This window comes from Globicephala melas, chromosome 13 (assembly GCF_963455315.2).
Source record: "Globicephala melas chromosome 13, mGloMel1.2, whole genome shotgun sequence".
NCBI lineage: Eukaryota > Metazoa > Chordata > Mammalia > Artiodactyla > Delphinidae > Globicephala > Globicephala melas.
In genome coordinates this window covers 41,398,272-41,418,938 of record NC_083326.1, presented here as the reverse complement: position 1 = coordinate 41,418,938, position 20,667 = coordinate 41,398,272, and the positions used below count along the sequence as shown (strand labels likewise).

Genomic DNA, 20,667 nt, shown 5'->3' with positions numbered 1-20,667 from the left:
CTTTGGTTTCATCCCACGCAGAGATCAGCAAAGCTGAGAAGTATAAAGATGGCTTGGCACAAGGAAGAATGGCAGAGGCTACCAGTATCAGTCATGCAGCAGCAGTGATCATGCTTTACAGTGGCCTGCTCTGCAGAGGACCTCAGCTTCTTTGCTGGCAAAGTTGTCCTTCAGAATTGAAGGAGAAAGAGTTTCCCAAACAAGAGCTGAGGGAGTTCATCATCATTTGACTTTCTTTACAAGAAATGCTGAAAGGAATTCTTCAAGTTAAAAGAACACAAATTAGCAACACACAAACATAAAAATATAAAACACATCAGTAAAAGTAAGTATATATTCAAATGTAGAATACTCCAGTACTACAGTGGTATATTAATCACTTAACCCTAGTATAAAAGTTAAAGGGCAAAAGTACTAAAATAGCTATAACTGCAATAATTTATTAATAGATACCAAATATAAAAGATGTAAATTGTGACATCAAAAACACAAAATGTGGAGGGTGGGGTATAAAAGGGCAGAGATTTTGTATGTGATTGAAATTTAGATGCTATCAGCTCCAAACAGACTGTTATATCTATAAAATGTTTCATTTAAGCCTTAAGGTAACCACAAAGCAAAAACCTATAGTATTACAGATACACAAAAGAAAAAAAGAAGGGAGTCAGAGTATACCGCTATATTCGATAAGGAAGATAGCGAGAGGAAGAAATGAACAAAGGAACTACAAAACAGGTAGAAAACAATCAACAAGATGCCATTAGGAAATCCTTACCTATCAATAATCACTTTGAATGTAAATGAATTAAACTCTCCAATCAAAAGGCACAGAGTAGTTGAGCAAATTATAAAAAAAACAAGACTCAACTATATATATATATATACTATTACAAGAGACTCATTTCAGCTTTAAGGGCACATAGAGGCTCAAAGTGAAGGGATGAAAAAAGATATTCCATGCAAATGGAAACCAAAAGATATCAGAGGTAGCTGATCATATATATATATCTTATGACCTCATATATATTTACATCAGACAAAACAGTCTCATTTACAATAGCATGAAAAGAACAAAATGCTTAGGAATAAATTTCACCACAGAATTGAAACATCTATATACCAAAAACTGTAAGATACTGATGAAAGAGATTGAAGAACACAAACAAATGGAAAGAGTTACTCTTCATGGATGAGAAGAGTAAATATTGTTAAAATGTCCATTCAATTCAATTCTTATCAAAATTCCAATAGCATTTCTCACAGAAATTTTTTTTTTAAATCCTAAAATTCATTTGGAACATCAAAAGACTCCTAATAGCCAAAGCAATCTTGACAAAGAAGAATACAGCTAGAGGCATCACACTTCCTTATTTCAAACTGTGTTACAAAGCTCTAACAGTCAAAACAATATGGTACTGGCATGAAAACAGACACATAGATCAGTGGAACAAAACAGAGAATCCAGAAATAAACCCATGCATATACAATCAATTAATATTTGACAAGGGAGCCAAAACTACTCAATGAGGAAAGGATAATCTCTTCAATAAATGTTGCTGGGAAAACTGGATATTTACATACAAAAGAATGAAACTGGAGTCCTATCTTACATCACTCACAGAAATTAACTTGAAATGGATTAAAGACTTAAAAGTAAGACCTGAAATCATAAAATTCCTAAAAGAAAGCACAGGGAAAAAGCTCCTTGACATTGTTCTTGTAAGGACCTTTTGGCTATGACACCAAAAACACAACCAACTAAAACAAAATCAACAAATGGGACTACATCAAGCTAAAAAGCTTCTGCACAGGGACTTCCCTGGTGGTGCAGTGCTTAAGAATCCACCTGCCAATGCTGGGGACATCGGTTCGATCCCTGGTCTGAGAAGATCTCACATGCCACAGAGCAACTAAGCCCGTGTGACAAACTAGTGAGCCCATGTGCCACAACTACTGAGGCCCGCGTGCCTAGGGCCCGTGCTCCACAACAAGAAGCCACCACAATGAGAAGCCCGTGCACTGCAACAAAGAGTAGCTCCCGTTCAACGCAACTAGAGAAAGCCTGCACACAGCAACGAAGACCCAACACAACCAATAATAAATAAATGATAAAAAGTTAAAAATATATATATAAATAAATAAAAAAGCTTCTGTACAGCAAAAGAAACAATCAACATAATGAAAAGGCAACCTATAGAATGGGAGAAAATATTTGCACACCATATATCTGATAAGGGGTTAATATCCAAAATACACAAGGAATTCATACAATTCACCAGCAGTAAAACAAATAATCTGATTATAAAATGGGCAAAGGACCTGAGTAGCCATTTCTCCCATGAGTACTAACCAAGGGAACACAAAACAAAAGACAGTACTCCAAGTACTAAAACCAAGAATGAAAGAAGGGTATTACTATCTTACAGAGTGGTTTATAAGGGAATACTATAAACAAGATTCTACCAATAAATTAGATAACCTGGACGAAATGAACAAATTCTTAGAAAGCTACTAGCTATCAAAATTGACTCAAGAAAAAACAGAAAATCTGAACAGAACTATAACAAGTAAAGAAATTAAATCAGTAATAATAAATCCTCCCACAAAGAAAAGGCCTTGGCCAAATGGCTTCACTGGTGAATATCACCAAATATTTAAAGAATGCCTCACTGATGCTTCTTTAACTTTGCCAAAAATTATACAGAAGAGGAGAGAACACTTGCCAACTCATTCTATGAGCCCCATATTATCCTGACAGCAAAATCAGACAAAATATTATAAGAAAATAAAATTATACACAAAATATTTCCTTATGCACATGGATCCTCAAAAATACTACCAAACCAAATCTAGTGGCCTATAAAAAGAATTATACATCATGTCCAAGTGAGATGTATTCCAGAAATGTTTCAACGTATGAAAGTCAATCAATGCAATACTAACCACACATTTCAATAGATGTAGAAAAAGTGTTTGACAAAATTCAATCCCATTCATGATAAAAACACTCATCAAAATAGGAACAGTAGGAAACTTCCTTCACAAAGGTGAAAAAGCCACAGGTAACATCAGATATTACAGGAAAGAATGAAGTTTTTCCCCTAAGATCAGGAAAAAGATAATCATAGCTACACTTTGCCACTTTTATTCAATACTGTTCTGAAGATTGGAGCCAGAGTCATTAGGCAAGAAAATTAAAGGCAGCCAAAATACAATTTAATAAAGGCATCAAAAAGAATAAAATATTTAGGAATAAAATTAACAAAAGAAGTGCAAGACTTGTTTGGTTAAACAAGTTTCACTAGAATCTACAAAACTGTTGAAAAAATTAAATACCTAAATAAATAGAAAAATATCCTGTATTAGTGGATTCTAAGACAATTTTGTTAAGACACCAAAACTCTTCAAATTGATCTATAGGTTCAGTGCAATTTCTATCAAATTCCAGCAGCTTTTTGTTGTTGCTGTTTTTCAGAAATTCTCGAACTGACCCTAAAAATAACATGGAAATGCCAGGGACCCAGATTAGCTGAAATAATATTGAAAAAGAAGAGCAAAGTTGGAGGAATCATACTTCCTGATTTCAAAAATTATTACAAATCTAAATAATCAAGATGGTGTGGTACTGGCATAAGGACAAACATGTAGATCAATGAAATAGAAGTGAGATTCCTGATATAAACCCATATTTACGGTCAGTTGAATTTTATAAGGGTGCAAAGACTATTCAATGAGAAAAGAATAGTCTTTTTATCAACAGATAGTACTGAATATATGAATGTAGAAGAATGAATTTTGATTTCTACCTCAAACCATGTACAAAAATTAACTCATAATGGATCATAAACTTAAATGCAAGAGCTAAAACTATAAAACTCTTATAAGAAAATGAAGGGGTAAATATGACATCAAAGGAACAAGCAATTTAAAAAATTAAATGGCTTCATGAAAATAAAAATTTTTGTGCTGCAAAGGACACTGTCAAGAAAGTGAAAATAACTGAATTACTTTGCTGTACACCTGAAACACTGTACATCAACTGTAGCTCAATTTTTAAAAACTCACATAAACTCCCCCAAAAAGAGAAAACACAACCCCTACTGTGAGCAAAAACATTCATAAATCACATATCTAATAAAGGTCTAGTTTCTAAAAGATATAAAGAATTATTATGACTCAAGAACAGAAAAAGACTAATAACCCAATTTAAAAATGGGCAAAAGATTTAGAGACATTTCTCCAAAGAACACATACAAGTGACAGTAAACATATTTAAAAATCCTGATCATCATTTGTGATTAGGGAAATGCAAATCAAAACCACAATAAGATGTCACTTCACACCCACTAAAATGGCTATAATAAAGTTTAAAAAAATAACAAAATTTAATAAGTGTTGACAAGGGGGTAGAAAAACTAGAATCCTCATACATTGCCATTTGGAACATAAAACACTGCAGCTGCTTTGGAAAAAAATTGGCAATTAGAAAGTTAAATATCAAGTTACCAAATGACCTAGCAATTCCAGTCCAAAGTGTAGACTCAACAGAAATGAAAATAGACGCCCACATAAGAACTTGTACTTGAATATTCATAACAACATTATTCATAATAGTCCTAAAGTGGAAACAACCCAAACACCCATCTACTGATGAATTTATAAAACAATATGTGGGGGGCTTCCCTGGTGGCGCAGTGGTTGAGAGTCCGCCTGCCGATGCAAAGGACGCGGGTTCCTGCCCCGGTCCGGGAGGATCCCGCCTGCCGCGGAGCGGCTGGGCCCGTGGGCCATGGCCGCTGGGCCTGCGCGTCCGGAGCCTATGCTCTGCGACGGGAGAGAACGCAGCGGTGAGAAGCCCACGTACGGCAAAAAAAAAAAAAAAAAAAATATGTGGAATATACATCCAACGGAATATTACTCCACCACAAAAAAATAATCTCGACAGAATTCCAGTTTAAAAGAAGGCAGACACACAATGCCAAATATTTTATCAATTCATTTCTATGAAAAGTCCAAAACGGTCTCCCATCCCCCCTCCCGACACCCTCCACTTGCCAAATAAATCCCTGCTGTGAGGGCAATTCTGTTACCTCGGAAGTCCTGATATAAATGTCAGCAGAAAGGGTTATCAGGCGTTAACGTTGAGAGGTGGCACCGAGTGGAACCTAAAATCCCGTAGGCGGAGCATCACTGCGTCCGGACGTTCTCGCGGTATCTTGAGGAGAATTCGCGGCTCGATGCTGCAGTCACTCACGACGGAGCAGATGCTGCTCCGTGAGTTGTTCAGGAAGTTGTGCAGCTGGACTGCCTTGCTTCAGGCCTCTGCTCTTGCGCGTCTCCGCCACGACCTGGCTGGGCGCTGGTGTTGGCGAAGGGGCCTCTGGGCAGGACTGAAAGTGGTCACACACACACACACACACGGGGGAAGACCTGGCCGCCCGCGCGTGTGGGACCGCAGGTTGGCGGTGATGCCAAAGGGCTCGCTGACGGGCAGGTAGGCCTTCACGACATGGGGGTGCGGGCCACCCGGGACTCCTCGAAGACGCGGCCCCGCTTCTGTACAGGACGCCACCAAGCACTTCTTCCTGACCCCGGCTCTCCGCAAGGTACTGGGCTCCAGGAACCCGCGCTGGCTGTCAGCCTGCGGCGTGGAGGCGGCGCCGGGCGGACGGTGGGGGCGATCTGAGTGGCATCCCGGGCGGCGTCGCATCTAGGACCTCGAAGCGCACGCCCCGCGTGTTCTCTTGGCACAGCGCGCCCACTGGAGGCCGGCCACGACGCTGTACTTGATCTCGTTGAGGGACTGCACACCCCTGGTGATGTCGGTGGGGATATCGGGGCTGGTGCCGGCGCACGAGATCTTGCGGGCCTAGGCCACATCCCACTCGTACTTCTCTTCCAGGTAGTTGGCCAGGCCAATACTTGACCTCCTGGTGGGTGGACACCGCGCTCCTGCTGTCCACCGCCAGGTCATTGGGGAAGGGCCGCGCTTCCATGTGCAACGGAGTGCACTTGTTGCAGGTCTTGGACAGGCAAAGCACATTCGACTTTTCGGAGACGGTCTCACGGTACCAGATGACATGGTTGGATTTCTTGATAGGGGATGCATGTGTGGTCCTTCAGGCAGATCACCAGGTGCAGCTCAACGGCACCTGAAGTGATGTGCTCCCCGACTGCTTGATGATGCACTGCTCCCTGGGATCCGACTTGGCCTGCAGCTTCAGCCCCTCCACCTGACCAGTTTGGGCAGGTTAGCCGGGTTCTTGGCTTCCACAGCGAGCCTGAAGACCAGGCTTACACTGAACTTCATCACGTGCGTGTAGTGGGCATGCTCAAAGGTCGTTATGGTGCCTGTCTTCACCAGGAACTGGTCGACACCCACCAGGCCCACGATGTTACCGAAAGGCAAGTAGCTTTGTGGTTGCCAGGGGCTGGGGTGGGGGGGTGGCAGCTAATGGTATAGGGCTGCTTTTTGGGGTTATGAAAGTGTACTGGAATTAGATAATGGTGATGGTTGCACAACCTTGTGATTATACTGAAAATACCCAATTGAAAGAGGTGAATTTTTATGGTAGCGTATGAATTATAATTCAAGTTTTTAAAGTTAAATACAGTATTATTGATACCAGCACTGAATAAAGCTACACATGCTGAGTGAATCTCTGCATGATGAGTCAATTTTCATGTGAGTCTGATTTGACATCCAGTCCTTTTTATTATCTCTATGATATGTGAAGGGAAATTTGTAACTTTAAGAAATTTATATTAGAAAAGAAAAAAGGCTGAAAATTAGTGATTTAAGCATCCAAATTAAGAATATATGGGAAAACAAACCCAAAGAAAGTAGAAGGAAGATAAGGGGGCAATAATATCTGAAATTAACAGAAAGCAAACCAACAACAACAAGAAAACAACCCTAGAGATTATTTAAAAGGTGAGAAACTACCACTTTGAAAAATATAGCACCAATGAATACATCTGGCAAAATTAATCAAGACAAAAGAGAAGAAACAGAAGAAACAAATACAACTTATGAATGTAAAGCAGAAATATTGCATACAGAGGATATAAAAATAAAACATTATTAACAATATTGTATCAATACATGTAAAGTTTAACCAAATGAAATAAATAAAATTCAATACATGTTCACAGTTTATAGTAAACTATAAAAATACTAAAAAAATCATATTTAGTGGTGAAACATTAAAAGTTTCATCTTAAAAATCAGGAACAGGGAGATAAGTGAGCACATTTTTATTGCCTACATTTAACAGAGTACTAAAGGATCTAGACTAAACAATAGAAGAAAGTAAAAATATTAATTCATTTTCAGATTGTCTAATATTAGTGAATTAATGACAGTTAAAATTATGAGATTAAATATGTAAAACTATAATAAAGGTATATTAGCATATTTACATATAATATATAAAACTAAATGTGATTTGGAAGAGATGAGAGAACACAGTGTACTGTTTCTTAATGTGCATTATGAGTGCACAGACACTCGATTTTATCAGTGTTTGTTGTCCTTTACATATATGTTACAGATATTTTTACATGTATGAAATATTTCCTATTTCAACATAGAAAGGTGCTATTCTCTAAAAAAACAATATTATACAGTCTCTGCCTTTTATATGGAAAGGATGCATTATGAAAAACAATACATAGAAAAATTAAGGCATTATCAGTATCTTAATACAAGTAAATAAGTGATGCTGCCATGAAATGCACTTTAGTGAATATGTTGCCTGAGTATCCAAATATTATAGGCGGTAAGTTTGTAAAAATGTACTTTTAATTGTAATAGAAATTAGTATCCCAGAGCTAACTGTTTGTAAATAGGAGTCATGTGAAAATACTGTTGGTCAGCATGTTTAAGATATGGCTGTGACTCTACAGAACAATTGGAAAGTTTAATAATTTGTTTTATTTTTTATTTCAACTGAGAGCACAGAATAATCATCCAGTTTGCTAAGCTTATTTATAGTATAATAAGAATTTTGATATAACCACAGTAGTTGCAGGGTGATTTACACAATATAAGGAAAGGATTTATTTTTGACGTGAAGAAGAGTATTATTATGTTGAATATCATCTGGTAGAAGTTAATAAATAAGATCTGAGGTTGTCTTCTTGTGATGTTAATGACGAACCTTTTCAAAGGTTGGTACGTAATTAGGTTCAATACATCATCCAGCAAAGATTGCTTTGGGCTTAAAAGTTTAAAATTTGCTAAGACTGCTAAGTTTCTGTAGTTTGAACATGGACATCTCAATGCTTTGCTTGATAAGCTGAATGTTCTTTATAGTATTTGTTGTTGTGTTACAAAGAGGATAGGGAGCTTAATGATGGTATGATGCCAAAGAGATAGAAATTAATTTTAACTGATAATCACTGTTTATGCCAGCGTTCCAAATATTGGTCCTAATGTCATTTAAATACAAATATCCTGAACTTACTAAGTACATTTCAAAAAACAATTTATTAACCATATTATTTTCCACACAGTTAGCCAGCCAGATGTATTTCCATTTTGTATGCATTTGCAGGAATAACCTATATCAAAGAACCCTTAGATTCCACTGTATAATGTGATGTGTGGTTTTATCTGACTGTATATTTCTCCATTGCATAGACGGAAAGTAGGTGTCCTGTCGTGTTTAACATGATTAACTTTCTCCTAATGTACTACACACAAGAGCTTTTGCTTGCAATCCAGTATGGACTGGTCATTTTATGTTCCAGGACAAAATAAAGAGTCTTTGTCAGGTTATTCAGAGGGAAATCACCAGCTCAGCTCTCTGAAGTCTTGGAACAAACTATTAGTTTTTAATTAACATTATAATTAATCCAAAAATTTTCAATAGTTCTTTACAAATATTTAAACATGAGATAGGCACAAGTATAATTTGATTATCCTATCTCTTTCCAAATTGTATCTTTGGGAAAATTGTTTTATGTGAGAAACCTAGTGCATTTTCCTAATCTGAGGTTGAAGTCATTTTCCAGACATGAGAAGTTTTTGCTTAAACATCACTACACAAAATCTGTGAAAATGAAATAACATCAATTTTGTCAAATAATATTGATAGAATGAATAAAGAGCTAAAAAACAAACTTACTGAAATATTCTGAAAGTAACTGTGGTGCTAAGCCACTAAAAATCCTACGCAAGATTCGTAATCCTACATGAAATCCATTGTGTGATATCCTCAACTATGTTTGGAATACTAAATGACTGCTTTCTTTTATAGCCCAAATGAGACTGTAGTGCTTTGATTGCAGTAATAGCCCCACTAATTTTCTTCTTCCAGTGTTCACCTTCTTCTGCAATGTGACTTTGCAGCATCTACCACTAAGAGGTGGAGTCTAATCCCTTGCCTTTTGACTCTAGGCTGGGCCTATGACTTGCTTTGGCTGATAAAATATAGCAGAAATGATAGGGTGCCAGTTCTGAGCCTTGGCCTTGTGACCTTCTGTTCCCCCTCGTACACCACGAGGTCAGGCTGCTGTAAGAGTATGAGAGACAACATGGTGCAGGGCTGAGTCAGTGTGGCCAGCCAACACCCTAGGCCTGTGAAGGCCCAGCTCAAATGAGCAAAATCTGTAATGATGCTTAGCTGGCCTGTGGCTTACTGCAGTTGTGTGAGTGAGCCTTCCTGGGCCCACTTGAGAACCACCCAGTACAAGTGAGCTAAAATGAATGTTTATGATGCTCTATGTACCTGCATTTTTTGTGGTTGGTTGTTACATGGCCTTAGGGCAGCAATGGATAACTCATATGAAGACTATTTTTCCCAGTTAAGTATTTGAGACAAAATTCTATACCAAGGATTGGTAGACTTTTTTTTATAATGTTCCAGGTAGTAAAAATTTTTGGTTTAGTGAGTCACATGCTGTCTCTGTTGCATATTCGTCTTTGTTTTGTTTCTTTCGTTTCTTTTTACAACCCTTTACAAATGTAAAAACTATTCTTAGCTTTTGGGCTGTACAAAAAGGGCTGCTGACCAGATTTGGCCCATGGGCTATAATTTACTGACCTCTGTTCTGTATCAGGCAAAGACATGATATTGCTAACATGATGCAGAATAAAAGATGCAAAAGGGGCCCAAGTTGCAAAGTAATGTGGTAAAATCTAATACAATTTTTAAAATAGAATTATACAAGTATTTTTTTTTCATTTTTCATTTTGTATGTTTCTCTTCAGTGGTGTGCTGGTAAAATTTTAATAACCACCTGACCACCAATTTCAACCAGTCAATGGAGTGGAATTGAGAAGAGATGTATACAATTGGCTCACATGAGCTAGTAAGAGCTGACTCCAGCAGACCATTGTACTACCTACCTATGGTACTGCTTATTACTGTAGTTCAGTAGTAATTATATAAGAAATTGATTATAATCCAATACAGTAGGTTTTCCTTAAACTGATTTACTCCTTTTGCTTACCTCACCTTCCTGATCCCAGTAAATTTTGGTTTTGTGACCCCTGGTCCTGGAGAACACTACTGTCCTTAACAACTGTCTTCTGTGAGTGACCTGAGTCACATTTATCTTTGACCTAGTTTCAAAGAAAATCACTTAAGGATAAACTTACCTTTCTTTGTTTGCTCTCCTCCAGTGGAAGAATAGGAAATTATCTTATTTTCAGGCATGATTATTTACAGTCCTTTGAAACCTAATTAAAAAGAAAAACATTTAACTATCATGAAGCAAAATTAGTTTTAATTACACTAAAAATTGTCAACTCAAGAACTGGTAACGTCAGGATAGGTTTCTAATAGTATGCAAGTTATATATGTAAAAATCAATACTAAATTATGTTAAAATGTAAGGAAACCAACAATATACTCTTTTTCCTGTGATGACTTCTATGAACCTATTTAGGAAAACAAAATATAAAAATTCTCATTAAAGAGGCATCTTTGATCCCCTGCTCTGCTGTTAGCTTAAACAGACACTGGGCCTGAGTACTAGATAATTTAGTATTCATTATTGAAGCTGTGGGCTCAAAGCCCTTTGGGAATTCTAGAACCTACATTGTTTCATATGATAAAGTTAAACCTTGCTGTCATCTCTTCTTTACATTCCCTTAGTTCCTTTTTTTAAAATATGTTTTATTATGCACCAAGTCAAATATATACAGAGGTAGAGAGAATTACCAATGTAATTTGATTGCAGTAATGGCCTCAAAATCTCACGTGACGAAAGTGAATTAAGGTGATTCTTACCCAGCACAACTCAAAGGGAACCCAGCACACAAAAGGACTAGATAACACAAGTCAACAGAAAAGGAAAGATAGCAGAAACTGATCCAAAGTTACTGCAGAGTGTGAAATTACCAGATATAAACCACCTAACAACTATGCTTAACATGTTTATAAATATAACATCAACATTTTAAATTTCAGAACTAAAAATTATGTAAATTGATATTGCAGATTTGAAAAGAAGCTAGTTAGAAATCCATGAACTGCAAACTGCTATGTAACTGCAATTCTAAACTCACTGGTTCAATTTAAAAGCAGGTATGACAAGACTGAAGAAAGAATTAGTGAAAAAGTTCAGGAAAAAAACTATCTTGAATATAACAATACAGAAAATACAGAAGCAAGCATAAAATTCAGTGTGCTCAACCTCCACTTTCAGGAAGATGGAGTGAATGTAGTTATCCCCATTCCTTCCTCTACATACAAGAAAAAACCCTGGATATTATATATAAAACAATCATAAGACTTTGAAAGGTGGAGAGAAGAAGGCAGACTGGCTAGGCACCTTGAGATCAGAGGAACAATGAGGTGGTGAGTTTCCAAGATTTTCTTTTTGTCTGATACATCCCATACCTGAAGCTAAAGAAACCAGAAATCCAGATATGCCAATGCATGCAGACCAAATAACGCTCTGAAAAAAGCCTGCTCTCTCTAGCCAAGGGATCAGGAAAGGGGCAGCTTAGCAAGAGAGAATAAATTTGGATAATAACCTCTCCACTCCAGCCAAACACCACAGAAAAAACTGACCCCACAAAGGCAGAGTGAGGAGCCTAGATGATTTCCACTCTTGCTAGGTGGAAACGAGGCACCCCCAATTTCCTGCTGGGGTAATGTCAGAAGACTCTGATGTCCTGTAGGAATCCAGGACTTCCATCCCCACTGGTTGGAGGCAATGCTCCCCCATCTCAGCGTCAGTGGATACTGTGTGGGGAGACTGGACTTCCACACCTCCCAACAGCACTAGTGAGTACCTCTTGTCTTCCCCATTGGGGTGGCCTCAGAGCAAGCTTAATAGTGAGTCACAACTTGTACTGCAGTCCAGCAGTAATGAGGCCACACCCTCTCTGTGGTGTCAGTGGCATCCATGTCTGAAGCAATGACTAGGCACTCCTACCTCTCCCGGTGAAGGAGGTGTCAGTGAAGATCCAGTGGGGAGCTAGAACCCACAACCTATTCTCAGCAATAAGAAGTAGAAATTAAAACCTCAGTGAGATATCTATACACCTATCAGAACGGCTGAAACAAACAAAAAAATAGTTGCAACACCAAATGCTGGCAAGGATGTGGAGAAACTGGGTCACTCATACACTGCTGGTTAGAGTGTGAGATGATATAGCTACTATGGAAAATAGTTTAGCAGTTCCTTTTAAAACTAAAAATGACTTGTCAATATGACCCTGCAGTTGCATTCTTAAACATATATCCCAGAAAAAGGAAAACTTATTTTCACTCAGAAACTTATGCAAGAATATTCTTAGGAGCTTTGTTCATACTACCCAAAACCTGCACACTACCCAGATGACCTTCTGTGGTACATAGTGAAACAAACTGTATACATCTGTAGTGTGGAATACTACCCCACAGTAAAAGGGAACAGAGTCTCTATACACTCAACAACTTGGATGAACCCCATATTAATTATGCTGAGTGAAAAAAAGCCAATCTCAAAAAGATTTGTATTGCATATTCCATTTTATTCATGAAATAACGTAATTATAGAGATGGAGACCAAATCATTGGTTGTCTAGGGCTAGAGGTGGGAAAGGGGTGACATCAGGGAGTGTTATGATGATGTACAGTTAAGTATCTTGATCAGGGTGGTTCTTACACAGAGCTATACGTGTAATAAAATTTCATAGAGCTATATATACACACACAAATAAGTGCATGTATTACTGGTGAAATCTGAATAAGCTCTATGGTTTGTGGTTTGATATTGTACTATAGTAACTTATGACGCTAACATTGAGGGATGGTGGGTGAAGCAGACAGAAAACCCCCTTGTATATTTCTTTGCAACTTCCTGTGAATTTATAATTATCTTGAAATAAAAAGCTTACAATATATAAAGCTATAAAAGAAAAGAAAAAAATGATACCTAGAAAATTCTCATGCTTGTGGAAATTAAGAAATAAACTATAAATAAACTATATAGAAGAACATGTCACAATGGAACTTAGAAAAATTTTTAGACAATGATTATGAATATAAACATACCATAACATGTGGGACAAAGCAGAGCAGTGATTGGAGGAGACAGCGTGGAGGTGGGAGGGAGTCCATTTTAAAGAGGGTATCAGGGAGAAGTCCTCTTTGAGAAACGACGGCTGAGTATAATGAACTGAGAGAATGTGCCAAAAGATCTTAGGGAGGAGTCATCCAGGAAGAGCTGAGATGCAAAAGTCCTAAAGCAGGAATGAGCTAAGAATGGCCCAGAAAGAGTAATTGTAAATAATTAACTCTAGAACCAGCCCTAATGCAAGAGCAGAAAATAACAACAAAAAGGTCTAGAGCATTCCAGCTGACATTCATCCAGAAGCATCCTATCAGCCTGGGCCTGATCCCTGCTGCCAGAAACCCTCAGGCTCTTTTCACCATGGCCAACTAGCTTGTTAACTTGCCCTTCACAGGTCTTGCCAGAAAGCTGATTGTTAAATTTTCATTAATTTTGCAAGTCAGTTGAGACCACGTGGTAGTTTGAAATCAACCATGGTGAGTAGATTTATACCATGAAAATCAGCAAATGCCACAAATCAGGTCTTATTTCCGTTTTTGTTTTTGTCTTGAGATGTGGTTATTAAATATTTATCAGTGCACTACTACCAAAAAACACAGATTCCTGAGAGGACGGGACATGAGCTACATTATTAGATAGGCTACTGGAAGAGGGGATGAAAGAATTACAGATATGATTTTTGAATTGGGCTAGGTTATTAAAGCTGGAATGGTTCCACTCAGTTGGAAAACAATGAATATTTTGGTTCTAGAAATTGGGTCATGAGGAGGAATAGAGTCATAAGAAGGGTAGGTAAGGGAGAGTTAATTTTAGGATAAAAAAGTTTAGACATCAGTTGTTTCAAACCTTACATCTTCTTAAACTATCTATTTCCAATTTGTTTCTTTTGAAAAATATCACCCCCTGCTTCAGAGAGGAATTAGAAGGAATCAGACATATTCTAATTTAATATCACCAAACAAATCTGTGCCCTTCATGGCCTCCTCCTGTTCTGACAATGCAGGGTATCCCTCTACTGGTTTGTCTTATCCCTCTACTTGTGCCAGGGAGCTCATAACATTCTCCTTCCTGATTTATTGCTTCTGATTACAATTGTAAAATTCTTGTGCTCTTTTCTTAAAACAGTTGTTTCTGTTGGCATTTATGAAGCCACACATTTTTTTCTTTTCAGTTCCCTCCCAATAAATGGAAATGCCTTTCCTTCCATTGCTATGATTCCTTATGAAAATCCCTGCATCAGATCACCCCCTTCACTCTCTATCCACTTACTCTACTATATTTCTTCTAATGACTCATTATTAACATATATTACAAGTTTATAATCGTTTCCTTTATTTCCTCTTTTTTCCATTAAAATTCAGAGTCTGGGTTTTTCATTGCTGTCGTCCTAGCATCTATAATAGTACCATTAAATAGAACTTTTTACAATGACAAAAGTGTTCCAAATCTGTGCTGTCCAAAATGGTAAGCATTATACTAAGCCACATGATCTCTTAGAATCACTATTCACTTGAAATGTGGCTAATGTAACTGCTGAATAGATTTTTAATTGTATTTCATTTTAATTAATTTCAATTTAAATCACCATATATGGCTAGTGGATACTATGTTGGACAGCACAGATCTATCACAATGCCTGGCACATTGGAGGGGTTCCAAAAGGTCTTGTTGAAAATGAAAGGATGCGTGAATGAAAAAAAATGCATGAAAGAATGAAATACCTGCAATCAGCTTATAATCCTACAGATTTGGTTTGGGACTGTCACCTTCCCCTCCTTCTAGTCATGCTTTTTGGCATTGGCTTTGTTTCAGTTTTCATTTAGAATTTTTGCTTGTTTCCAAACCTGAATAGCATATGACATGTAGAATTCCTTTTGTTTCACCACTCGTAGGCTGGCATCTTGGCAAATCACTATATTCCTCAAATTTTGTTTAAAACACAAAATTTCTGAGCTACCTATCTTTCTAGACAGAAAACCTTCTCATATTAGCCATTTCCTCTCATGATTTTATTTGTAATTGTTTGTTTTAAATATTGTGAAATATTGCATAGCAATATTAAAAAAAAACTTTGCATCTTACAATGCAGCCTAAGAAGTAAGTGGTTAACGGTAACATTCAGATTCCAGTGTATTCCTCAGTGGTCACAGTTCCCTTCTTCCCTCACCAGAAATTACAACCATCAAATATATAATCCCCATGGTTTCAGTTTATTTTTATTACATATGTATTTCAAAACAATATACTCTACAATACTGGTTTAGAGTTTTACATCTTTATATGAATGATATTATACCCTACAAATCATTCTACAACTTTTTTGTTTAGTACGTTTCTGAGATTTATCTGTTGTTACATATAGCTGTATTTCATTCTTTTTCACTGCTGTACAGAATTCTGTTCAGTTTCCTGTTGATGACCATTTCAGTTTTTTTCAAATATTTGCCCTATTGTAACTAAGTCTTCTATAAGATTCCTTTATACTTTTCTTTGTGAATTATACTAGAGTATCTCTAGAGTATAAACATGGGGAAATACATGCTGGGTTGTGCTTTTTTTTTTTTTTAATCAACAGTTCTAGATATAGTCCTTTGTTATTAATATGCGTTACAAAGATCTTCTCCTAGTTTATCCAGTGTTTTTATTTGAAGAAAAATATTTTTAATGGAATTAGGCATGTAAATCAGCCACCCATTGCCCAAATCCACAAACAATATCAAAAGTCAGCATTTAGACAACTTAGAGACTCATAGCCAACACCTACAAAATTTAAAGCCTTAAAGTCAGTGACAGAAAGTAGCATCTGCTCTTCTAAAACCTAATAAGTTGTATGTATTTATAGATTTTATCTTTGTAAGATGCTGTTTGTTTTTGTATCCGTGTTATTTTAATGGCTTTGATAAGACTATGAATTAATGTGCTACTTTCCTGTTCTTTCATATTCTCATAAAAATATTAAGCAACTTTACCTTAAATCATTTCAGTAGCCATGATTCATTCACACATTCTTTGCAGTAAACAGTGCAAATATACTGATATTCTTCCAGTAATTATGAACACTATATTTATTTGTTTACTCTCACTGGCTTTATCTATAATTCAGCTGGTTTATTTTATTCTAATCTAAATGTTAAAATCCACATTCTTTTCACAAAGAAGATTTTTTAAAAAAGATCTGACAATGGGAAGTACTTCATAAACTGTTATAATATTCAAAAGTAATTATTTTTTTCCTCCAACTTTTTACCCTATCGTAAGCTGAGATTTTTAAGCTCATTTAACATTATGGTTCAAACAAAAATTATGTCAAATATTCTATCTTTATAGCTTCTAAATCCCTAAACCAGTTTAAATATAGCCAGTAAAGAGCACAGAGTATAAATGCAAACCATCAAGCAAGGCAGCAAATGGGAATCAGAGTCAGGATCCTGGCCAAGGCCAGTAATCAGAGATTTGGAACTTGACTGACCAGAAGGATGACCAATCACTACTGAGACTAACGTTCTAAAATCACTAAACCAGGGGCTTCCCTGGTGGCGCAGTGGTTGAGAGTCCGCCTGCCGATGCAGGGGACATGGGTTCGTGCCCTGGTCCGGGAGGATCCCACATGCCGTGGAGCGGCTGGGCCTGTGAGCCAGATTGCCAATTATATTGGTTCTTCTTTAGTTTCAGATGAGAGAAATTCAGCATAAGCAGAAATGAAAACATAAAAACACACACACAAAAAAAAAAACGAGGAAAAACTACAACATTAAAAGGAGTGTTTATGGAAAAGACACTGGTTAATTAATGGAAATATCAGCAATCCATCTGTAAGAGAAGCAGGAATACAGGGACTCAGATGCCATCAGCATTCTCTGTGCCTCAGCCTCAGATATTCTTTTCGTACTTGTTCTAGTTTTCCTTCTACAACTTGACGTTTTCTGTGTTTCAGAAATCTTGGCTGCTGACACCTCCTGAGTTTTATATTGTAGAGATTCAGCCACCAAAGAAATGTTGACTTTTTCTCAGATTTGATTCCAGTTATCTCGGGAGGATTTTAATTGGCCTTACTTGGACCAAGTGCCTGTATCTGACCCAATCAAATATTGGCCTTCCTTATTGCTAGGAAGTCAGGATATTATTATTGGACTAGTTTGAACCTGCTTTCTATTCCTGGCCACAGTTATGGCCAGGGTAAAATTGCTGTCTATTTGCATAGCTGCCCTCACTATAATTTGGGGGGTGATGTATTTGGGGAGAAGATAGGGAAGACCAAGCAGACCCTCCTAGAGGCCCTATTCCAAAAATGGCAGGCAAACTCATAGCTGGTGGTTCTACACCAAGAGGAAGAATATTTTGTCAGTCATGCAGGGATGTTTCTAATAATTCCAGTTTTTCCAACAGTGAGCAAAGCTATGTTGTGAGGTAGAAAGCATTATATCACTAAAAGTGATTAAGGAGAAGCTACAAAATCATTTAAGTATTGTATAGGAAGAACTTAGAAAATGTCTAGAGACTGGACAGAATTACCTTCTAAGATCCACTTCACTTTAATATTTGATAATTCTTAGTTTATTTCATTTCATCCATTCATTGATTCGTTTCACAATTTTCAGTTCGTATCTTGTTTGTGTCACAGTGCTACTTGTTTAGGGTACAAAAGAATATTCTAGGGTACATATTCTGTACCCTCAAGGTATTCATCAATTTGATTATATCTTGTATATTTTTAGTAATACCAAGGAATTTTAACACAAGGCCTAGAAGTTACATGTCCATGAAAATAAAAATATTCCTTGCCTCTTTACCACATGTTTTATATTCCAGCCACACCAGTCATAAAAACGAGCCTTACTTCCATGCTGTCATCCCTTACACATTCTTTTTAGTCTTCCTTTCCTTAAGTCTCTATGTAATATAGTGTAATATATATAATGTCTCCTTTTACTTCTCATCACAAAACAAATTTACCTACTCCTTCTCCCTGTACTCTTATATAAATCCTGCCTTGAGTGTTGCTTTCACAAACAGCGTAGTTTTTCTAATCCTTTTATTTTTTTTATACAATAGATTGTTTTGTGACAGTGTTGAGGCTATTGCAAAATAGTAATGAAAATTGCAAAAAGAGAAGGCATTTTTCTACATTTTTTTCTATCCATACCTATAATAGTTTCTTTTATAAATCTTTAAACTCTATTCCTCTGATTCCTAATCTCTTCTCTCTTTCTTTGATGGAGTTCTATTGACTTTATGTCTGTATTACATTCAACAGATTAAGATGCATTAAATATTACATCTCATGGTTTTACTAAAGCTGAGCACATCTTCAGAAAGATTAAATGTCATCTTTTTCTACAAATCAAATTAGTACTGAAAAAGCCAGTTTCTACACATATATTCATAAAGATATCTCGTACTGTATCTGAATTTGTCTGAGAAATGAGCTTTCACCTTTTGGCAATTACTTGAGACATAAAGAACGGCAAGCAAATCAAGTCAGTTTTTATGACGTTAAATTATTTCATAGGTCAATATCATGTATTAAATTATTATTTCACCTCTGAGTCACATCAAATGATTTTATAGTGAGTGTACTGAGAAACACTTGCTGACAAAATATAAAGTACTTGCCGTTCATATTCATTAACTACCTTGTCTCCAATGTAAAATAACAAATTCTTATAAATTTGACTTTTAAAATTCTTATGGAAGAAATTCTTTATTGATTAGAAAATACTATTCCATTTTACTGTGAGATAGCTTTTGCTCCTGAAGAAATGTGCCTTTTGATTTTACTTTTTTAGAATTTTCATAACTATTTATAGATCACTTCTACCTATTTCTGATAGACATTTTGTGGAATGCAAGAACAGTATGAGAATAACCACTGCCCTCCCAAAGTTTCCGTTTATTTGGAGATATCACTGACTCATGAAATAGAGGGATCTTGACCCAAGGAAAACAAAAATGATAGCTTATACTTAAAACATACCACATATGCATTTACTCTTCACAACAACCTGTGAGCTAGGTACCATTACTGGCCCTATTTTGCAAAGGAGAAAGCACTCGCCAGTGTCATGTAGCTGACAGTGCAGCACCAGATTTAGCCCTGGAGTCGACCACCATGCTGTACTCCTGCTAAAGAGGGCCAGTGTTCCTAGGGTGAAACAGAAGTAAGAAAAGAGTTCTCAGGACCCTCTAATATGCTATTGACTTTAAAATAAGAATAAACTGTGCAATATGTTCCATTTGTAAAATGTAAACCTGGTTGAACTTTGGAATCAGGGGAAATGATTACAAAGTCTCTGAGACTACAGAATTAGTCTCAAAATTAAATAGATTTAAAGCTTAAATGTAAAAGAAAAACAACAGCCAGAGGAAACTGTTGATGTAAAAATAAGATGAGAAAGGCCTCTGAGCATAGCAGCAAAACACACAATGTTCTAGAGAAGATACGGCTAAACAAAAATTTAAAGCCACTTGCTATAAAAAATATCACTCAAATCAGGAAGAGATTATTAAAATGTGGGTAACAAAGTAGTTTCTGGCTTAATATATAAATAGTTAGAAAAATTGGTTTAAAAAATGAAACATACAAACAGAAAACATTAACAAAGGACCTGGAACTGGCAATCCCTATACACACACAGGCTCATGCTCATACACACTGGAGGGAGAGAGAGCAAATTAATATAGGAAAAGTGTTTAGCCATCAGTCATTAATAAAAAAAAAACATTTTTTGCAGAGTTATTATACAGTAAAGTAATAGAAGAATCATGTTATCACATAGGAAAAAGTAATAGACATGCAAATTGCAAAGGAATGTCACCTAAGGCGATGACATATTTACATTCTGAATGGAATACCTAAATCCTGTAGGGTAGAGAAAATAGTATATAATATAAATAATATAATTTCTCTTTGAGAAAGGAAATCATAAATTTTTTTAAACAGACGTCTTTTAATTCAGGGAACCATACTTAATGAGTTAGAAAATGAAAAGAAAAATCACTTTCACCTAGATATTCTTTTTTTTCAGGTACCCACGTTGTACATCACTTATCTTCATTAATCATTCAAACTACTAGAGGATATAGAACATTTGCAATCCCTGGAACCAGAGAATCTGTTTGTTAACAAAAGTAAACTTGAACTTGAGATTGCTT

General features: G+C 36.5%; 1 pseudogene; it reads right to left on the bottom strand.

Moving 5' to 3' along the window:
• Positions 1 to 5,246: 5,246 nt before the first annotated feature.
• LOC115863623 (elongation factor 2-like) lies at positions 5,247 to 9,542 on the bottom strand (annotated as a pseudogene).
• Positions 9,543 to 20,667: the final 11,125 nt, after the last annotated feature.